The sequence below is a fragment of the Sorex fumeus genome, unplaced genomic scaffold (assembly GCF_029834395.1).
Source record: "Sorex fumeus unplaced genomic scaffold, SorFum_2.1 ptg000122l, whole genome shotgun sequence".
In the NCBI taxonomy this organism is placed as follows: domain Eukaryota; kingdom Metazoa; phylum Chordata; class Mammalia; order Eulipotyphla; family Soricidae; genus Sorex; species Sorex fumeus.
The window spans coordinates 10,484,216-10,492,766 of NW_026606179.1; the positions used below are offsets into that span (position 1 = coordinate 10,484,216).

Genomic DNA, 8,551 nt, shown 5'->3' on the forward strand with positions numbered 1-8,551 from the left:
CTAGGTTCAATCCCCAGCATACAATATGGTTCTCCAAGCATCACCAGGCATAATACCTGAGTGCAGAGCTAGGAGTAACACCTGAGCATTGCCAGATGTCACCCAAAATAATTTTTTGTAAGAGTACTGCTATTTATTCAGCCACTGATTAGCTGATTGAATTGGGCATGAACTCCACCTTTATTTATTTTATTTTTTTTCTTTTTATATTTATTTATTGAATCACCATGGGAAAAGTTACTAAGCTTTCAGGTAACATCTCCATTGTGAGACTTCTTGTTACTGTGTTTGGCATATTGAATACTCTCAGTAGCTTGCCAGGCTCTCCGAGAGGAGTGGAGGAATCGAACCCAGCTCGGCCGGCTGGCTGCACGCAAGGCAAACGCCCTACAGCTGTGCTATTGCTCCAGCCTTATTGCAGCCTATTGCAGCTGGATTTCTGCAAAGAGCCAGATAATTACAAGATTGGTTTTTGTGTGTCTGGTGTTATGGCTGTGCCAGAGAGCCCCTCGTGGGGGGTAACTCGTGACCTCGGTAGGGCGTGAAGGATGTGCCGGTACCGCCCCCCTTCCCATGAGACTACAGTTGCCCCATCACCGCTGGCTCATTCCTGGCTTTCCTATAAACTCTGAGGCGGCGGCCACTTTGCTGCGGGGGCTGTGGGGGGGGGGGGAGATGGAAGGGAGCAACACCCTTTCCCTCCCGGGGAGGCATGGCACCATAGTTTAATGCATGGTCCATTCACTTTTCTTCTGCGAGCTGCTGGGCTCTGGACTAAGTCCTTTTCCTCTGGAGCCATGGCCGCGCCAGAGAGCCGCTTGTAGGGGGCAACTCATGACCTCGGTAGGGCGTGAAGGATGTGCCGGTACCGTCCCCCTTCCCATGAGACTGCAGTTGCCCCTTCACCACCGGTTCATACCTGGCTTTCCAATAAGCTCTGAGGTGGTGGCCACCTTGCTGCCGGGGGAGGAAAAAGGCGAAAGGGAGCAACACTCTTTCCCTCCTGGGGAGGCATGGCACTGTAGTTTAACACAGGTCTATTCACTTTTCTTCTGCAAGCTGCTGGGCTCTGGACTAAGTCCTTTTGCCTCTGGAGCCATGGCCATGCCAGAGAGCCACTTGTGGGGGGTAACTCGTGACCTCGGTAGGGCGTGAAGGATGAGTCAGTACCACCCCCCCTTCCCATGAGACTGCAGTTGCCCCGTCACCGCCGCTCATACCTGGCTCTCCAATAAGCTCTGAGCCGGCAGCCACCTTGTATTCAGTCCAGATGCACTTCTGCCAAAAGCCACTGGGTTTCAAGATTTGTTTCTGAGTCTCCGGTATTATGGCCATTAATCAACTTGATCAGGAGCCAGAGAGGCCATTTGTAGGTGGCGACTCAGGGTCTCGTTGGGATGGGGAGAAAGAGTCGGCTCCACCCCCATGTGGTGAGGCCCCATGTGTCTCTCACTGCAGGCCCAAACCTGACTGTCCAGTGGCCTCTGGAGGATGGTGGTCACCAGGCCGCCAGGGGGAACAGACCAAGGCACAAAACCTATTCCCACCTGGAGTGGCCCAGCGCCAGTAACCTACTGCAGGAACAGGACGCATTTCTGCCAAAAGCCTTTGGGTTTCAAGATTCACTTCTGAGTCTCTGGGATCATGGCCATTAAGCAGTTCGATCAGGAACCAGAAAGGCCATGCCTCCAATTATATAGCTGAGCCGGAGGTGGTTTGTGGGTGTATCTCCCACATACCTAACTTTTGGCCGTTTACTTTCTTGGTAAACTTTGCCCCAAGTTTTTGGGGTCTGGCCAAAGGCACAGCAGCAATTTTGGGGTATCTGAAAGTCTGACGTTGCCATCAGGCTGCTGATGCACTCACCTCACACGTACAGATTGACCTGCTGGCGGCACCATACCCCCTAAAATTTTTTCTTAAAGAATAGTGACTGTGTCTGACTCAGGATCTTAGAGCACCAGAGTGAGCAAGGACCCAGAACACAGAAATGTACAAAACAGAGGCTGCATTTGCTCCAAGATTCACTCTTAGGTGGATACAGCCAAAATGAGTAGGAACAACAGTCCAGTGGGTCGGGTGTTTGTCTTGCATATGGCCAACCAGGCTCCAATCCCCAGCACTCATAAGGCTCCCCAATCCCACGAGGAGTGATTTCTGAGCTCAAAGCCTGGAGTAAATTTTCAGAACCACTAGGTGTGGCCCAAACACCAAAAAAAAAAAAATGTTTAAATGGTGAAAAAAAATTTAAATATGGGTACAGCAGAGAGCCCCACCACCCCCCCCACCAGCCCTCTAGGAGTGATCCTTGAGCTCAGAGTCAGGAGTAAACATTGAGCACCATAAGGTGTAATTAAAAAAGAACAGACAAAACAAATTACTCTTGGGTTTTGAGTCAGGTTCCTGACATGCAGCAAAGGTAGGGACATGCGTCTCACTTGATTTGACTGAAAGATCCGAGAGAACATGCAGAATCCTCAAGTTTACAATGACAGAATGTAGTCTATGGAGCTTCCAGGTACCCCCAGTGTGGTTTCCCAGGTTTTATACTGTTAATGCACAGGAACCCGGCTCCTAAGACCTACATCTTCCCTTAGCAGGAGGAAGGGGCTGGAATTTGGGAGAATGATGGTCTTAGCCTGGAAGCACAGCTAGTTCAGGCTCTCTGGAACTTGGGGATCCCTGGTGTTGGGAACACTGCAGGGAGGACTCTCTGCAACCCTGACATTGGGAAAGATGCAGGGAACCACGCTGGATTTTTAGTTTTAGGAAACTACTTGTGGAGACTATGTGCTTCACTTTCAGACTGAGGTGCTATAGTGGTGCTAATGAGAGTCCCAAGGATTGGATTATAGTAGGAGCTGTTGATTTGGAAAACTATATATCTCAATTGCAAGGATGGGGAAAGAGTAAACAAATTGGGGCATCTTGAAATCTCTGGGAAGCACCAAGGATGCCTCCCAAGGTGCCGGCAGAAGGAAGGGAGCGTATTTAAAGGTACATGGGCTCTTGGGAGTCAGGCATGGGAGTACTGGTCTTCTCTACTCTCCTCTGTGGCTCCACTCACTGCCATCCCCCACATTCCCTGGCAGGTTCTGTCCCCGAGTAGGGTGCCAGGACCTATTTGGACCAGCCAAGTCACAGATGCAATCTCCCGCCTCCCAGGGCACAGCAGGGAAGGGGGGTCAATCCAGAGTTGGAGCCAGGAAACATCTGGGTGCCAGCAAGACAGGGGCAGGCTCTGAGGGTGAAGGGATCTTAAAGCCTCAGGGGGAGTCCAAGTTTGCCACATGCTTGACCCAAACAGATGCCTCTGCCACCATGTGCTCCCTGCTCCTGTGCCTGGTCCTGATTCTCCTAGGGATTGGTGAGCAATAGGGTAGGAGGAAACCCTGGTTCCCAATCCCTGCACTTTCCCCTTTCCGGGAATATCTAGCATTCTATATCAGATATAGAATGTTCCTTAACTATAATCATCTTCTGTATCCCATTCACCTACACCCATCTGCTCTGCCCAAGGGGCAGACCCCTCCCTTCAGTGGCTCTCTGGGGAACCCCAACTCTTGTGCAGAGCCTTCCACAGTGGCACTATACACTGGGACTTCATCTACCCTCTAAGACTCTTGTCCTTTGAGTCCCCAAGTTCTTCTCCTCTGAGGATTCCCATTCACTGCCAGCTCTCAGATTGACGCTATATTCTGACTGATGCCCCCACAAGCCTTCCCAGACTTCCCAGTCAGTCTATGCTGCCAGCAGGGACCCCACCCTGGGAGGGTGGTGCTGGAAAACACCCTTTCCCTGACTATTTTCCCTGTAACACACAAGGATCCCAAATTCCTTCCCAGCCCAGTGATCTGCCCCACCTCCCCCAGGACTCAACAAGTGAGAACAGGGTCCCAGACCAGGAAATGCATCCCCTATAGGGCTCTACAGATTTCAGGGTAGCACCTCCATCTGTAGTCTGTCCAGGGACCCCACTTAAAATGCCATTCCTAAATAAAATTATCTCACAGGCTCATAGGATCCCTCTTCTAGGCCACCCCTTTCTTTATACATATCAGTGGGAACCCCAGATTTCCCTAATCCTCTGATCCCGCTGATACCTTCACCTTCAGGCCCAAATTCAGGACCTCAAATTTTGCAGTCCACAGGCTCCTTCCAGATTACCCAAATCTTCATCCTTTCCAGAACCCCCAAAATTTGATCACTTGCCCAACCAGATCCCCGTCATACCCCAAGTGCTCCCCCTAACTTCCAACAGCTTCTTCCTGCTCTCTCTAATCTCCCTTCTCAACAGGAGGGTCCCCTATATCCCGGACCAAGACCTCAAACACCCAACTCCAAGACCCAGCCTCCTCTCTCTCTGATCTTTAAACGGGCTATACTCACAGGGCTGTCTCACTACTCACCCACAGTCCCAAGTCCCCATGCACATCTGCAGACTCCCAGCCCTGGTCCTGGGCCCCTTCCCTTCACCCCAAAGTCCAGCCTCCTCTTCCTCTCCTGTCCCTGTATCCCTGACCCATATTTCTACTCCCCCCTGCCCCCCAGCTATAGGTTCCGTGTGCCAAGGCCAGTGTGGACTCAACAGCAACTGTGAATGTGAGAAATCATCCCAGCCCTGGTAGGTGGCTCTGTACTTCAACCGCAAGAATATTGCAATGTGTGCGGGTGTCCTTGTGCACCCCAAGTGGGTTCTCACAGCAGCCCACTGCCTTGGAGAATGAGTGAGGGCAGGATACCTGGGGGGAGGTGGGATGATGGTAGGTCTGAGGCTATGTCTCCTTTTGGTGCCTGACTGGGGGGATTCGCCTGTGTGAACAGGGACCCTTTTCCTCTCTCTGTCTCCTTCCCTCTCCCCGTCTGTAAAAAACTCAGAGGGAGACCAGGGGGTAGCTCCGAAGGCTTTTCCCCTGGCCGCCCAGGTTCCAGGGCGGCTCGGGCCATGGGGCAGACAGCAGAGGAAGCGAGGGTGAAGCCAGTTGATTGATCAGATGCCGCTTATTCCATTCTCATCCCCCTTCACTCCTGTCTCTCTCTCTCACCTTCTCTCTCAGACCCCGATCTAGAACCCCTTTCTCCTTCTGGCTCTGACTCTGGATCTGCTCTTGATCTTCACTCATCCTCAGCCCACTCTTACAGTCTAGTTAAATCCCCTTGAGGGACTGAGTTTACACATAGGTGTGGTCACAATCAATAGGGTTAAAGTTCTTCCCCTCAGGGGATGCTGCTTCTAGGACAGATTCTCTTTCAGCAGGACCATCCACCCAAGGGAATTCCATAGGTGTGTTTCTCCTCTTCTTGTCCAACAAACATATAAACATAGCACAGAGGTAGGGCGTTCGCCTTACAAGCGGCCAACATGGCCGACCCGAGTTCAATTCCTCCACCCCTCTCCGAGAGCCCGGCAAGCTACCGAGAGTATTTGATATGCCAGACACAGTAACAACAAAGTCTCTAATGGAGACGTTACTGGGCCCGCTCGAGCAAATATTAATCATTTTGTATGGACACAGTAAGAGATGCATTAAGCTTATAGAATTGCTCTCCTGGGGTCATCCTGATCTCAGACTACAGTGCTCAGGCCAGATTAGTCTTTCCTATCCCTAGCAGGGTCCTAGTCTCTTCGTTACTTTTGGATCATGACAGCATTTGTCATGATCAAACTCTTAACTTACAGTTAAGAATTGTGGCGCTTTGGCCAGGGCCATCTCGGTGCCAGGGTAGCTATGGCAGGTAAGCTATGGCAGGGCACATAGCTTACCGCTTGCCCTGGTTCCATCCAGTCCCTCATCAGGACCCTGCTTTTGGGGGTGCTAGGAAGTGAGGGCAACTGAGGCTTAAGTTGAGAAAGCAGATGCCCGGGAATGAATAATATTCAAAGCCAATTAAATCCCAAGTTACAAAAGCATAATATTAATTGTCTTCTTGTGTCTATACAAAAGGACATTGCTTCAAAGTAAACGATTCAAAAGATATAAGGAAAGGAGAAAGGCAATATTAACTTACAATATAAGTTCAGTGTCCTAGAAAGATCTGACCTTACAAATTAACAGAAACTGATTACGGGAATAAGCTGATTAACTGTTTGGGGAAGAAAGCATAGAGAAGTAGTTATAAACAAAAGAATGGGAGTGACTCGGTAGCACTTTGATGGTTGTGACCCAATAAACCTAAGCTTCTTGTGGCAAGGGAGAAAGGACAAAGCAATGTCATCCTACACCCGTCCACCTCTCTGGGCCTCTGCCTCACTACCTCTCTTCCAGTCCTACTGAGTATCTGCCTCTGCCATGGAGAAAGAGGAAACTTCTCCCACCACTCAAGGTCCCTCCCAGGGAAGAAACCCCTCCCCCCACACACACCCAAGACACAGGACAGGGCTGGAGGAGAAGGGGAGACATCAGACGTGGGAACTGGGAATCAGGCCACCTACCAACACAGCTGCACTCAACAATCCTTCCCAGCTGCCCATCCTGCCCCTGCCCCACTCTACCTCAGTTTCTCCTGCTCTCTCCCACTTGGATCTGTCCTCCAGACCTTGTCTTGGTCTCTTCAGCTCCTCCCCTGTGACTCGTCCTCCCCTCCTGTGGCTCTGGCTGACTGTGTCCCCCTTCCCTCAGCCCCCACCCCGTCTCTCCCCACCTGTCCAACCTCACTCATGTTCCATTTGTCTCTGCCCCTGTGCTTCACCTTCTCTCACTCCCATCTTTCATGTGTGCTCTCTTCCTCATAACTCAGCACCTTTCCTCCTCTGTCTCTGTCTCTGTTCCTCCCACACACGCAGGCACACACACATACACAATTTCCTTCCCTGCAGGACCCTTCGTATGTCTCCCTCACATCTCTCTCCTCATCCGCTCCTTCTCCCTCCCCAGGAATTACCATGTCTGGTTGGGGCTCCAGGGCCAGGTCAGAATTGAAGCACATCCCAGCACAACTGGGTCAGCGGTACATACCCACACCCTCTCTACAACCTGAGACAAGAAACCCTCCCAAAAAGCAGCTGGACCGAGAACTTGATCCACTTCAGCAATGTTATTGATGTGGATCACAGCCATGACCTCATGCTACTGCACCTGGAGGTGCCCGCCCAGCTAACAAACACCATGCAAGTTCTGGATCTGCCCACCTATGAGCCCCAAGTGGGAAGCACGTGCCATGCCTCCGGCTGGAGCATCAATTATCCAGACACAAGTAAAACACTGTCCCATGTCCATGCCAGACACAGGGGCGGGCGTGACAGGGATGTCTGAGGTGGGGAGATGCAAAGGAGGGGTATCAGGGAAGCAGAAAGAGTCAGTGTCTCTCTGTCCCATAGACCTCATTTCGAAGAAGAACCAATGTGTAAGTCTAAAACTCCTGTCCAACAATGTGTGTGCCGGAAAATACGTTGAAAGAGTGACCATGGACATTGCTGTGTGCTGGGCGCATAGAGGACAGCAAGCGTACCTGTGTGGTGAGCCTGCCTGCCCTCAGAGGAAGCCATTTGGGATCTGACCCCCCACCCCAAGACTCGCCCTTCATCCCAATCTCTTTCTAATGTATATTTGCAGCAGCTGGAGGAAGCTGAGGGAGCTTGAGATCCCTCTCCATGGCTACCGCTCCTCTTCCCCCAGCCCCCGCCCCCCCACTCACAAGCACGCCCCACTTCAGCCAACACGTGCCCACTGCCCTGCTCTTGGAATTTCACACTCAGGCAATGTCCATTTCCCCTTTTCTGGCAGTGACCTCTGGGAGTCCCCATCTGAAAGCACCTGGGCTCAGCACGCATACCCCCTTCCTGACCTCTCCCTCCCACTCCCCTCTGTGTTGTAGGGTAACTCGGGGTGGGGGGCTCATCTGTGACCGGGTTCTTTAAGGAATCACATCCGGGGGCACCTCACCGTGTTCCATCCTCCACAATCCTGGACTCTACACCAAAATATTTCTGTATGTCAGCTGGATCCGGGAGACTATCAGAGCCAACAGATAAATGCCCCAGCCCACCCCCGGCCCCTTCCCCACAGTCAAATCAAAATCACATCAAGCTCTGAGGGCATCTCATTCGTGTCCAGGCACCCGGCTGACCTGGATTCAGACCCCAGCACTGCAAATGGTCCCCACACCTAGCACCAATCCTGGCCCCCCACCCCACCCCTGAGCCCCTACCGGGAAAGATCCCTGAGTGCAGAACCAGGAGTAATCCCTGTGCACCTGCAGGTAGCCCAGAAACAAAACAAAAATTTGGTGAACCCTGTGGTCCTCTGCATGAGGGGCAGAAAAATGTGTGAACAAAGAGCTTATCTGTGGCAGACAAATGCTCAGGCCCCCAAAGGGTAAAGCAAAGACCAGAAACAGAGTAGCACATGCTATACTCAAGCCTCCCCAAGTGGAGAAAGGAGATTTGTGCATGCTAGCACAAGGGTAGCAGGAGCAGAGATGGGCAGAGCCCACAGTTTATTGTAACACAGAAGCCAAGAAAAAAGCAGAGGGCACGTCGTCTTGCGTGGAGAAGAGGGGCTACCCCAGAGGCTGGGCAGTCTCAGGTCCATCAGGGCAAGACTGTACAACT

General features: G+C 51.8%; 1 pseudogene; it reads left to right on the forward strand.

Moving 5' to 3' along the window:
* The first annotated feature begins 3,321 nt into the window (after nt 1–3,321).
* LOC130043304 (blarina toxin-like) lies at nt 3,322–7,972 on the forward strand (annotated as a pseudogene).
* The last annotated feature ends 579 nt before the right edge of the window (nt 7,973–8,551 follow it).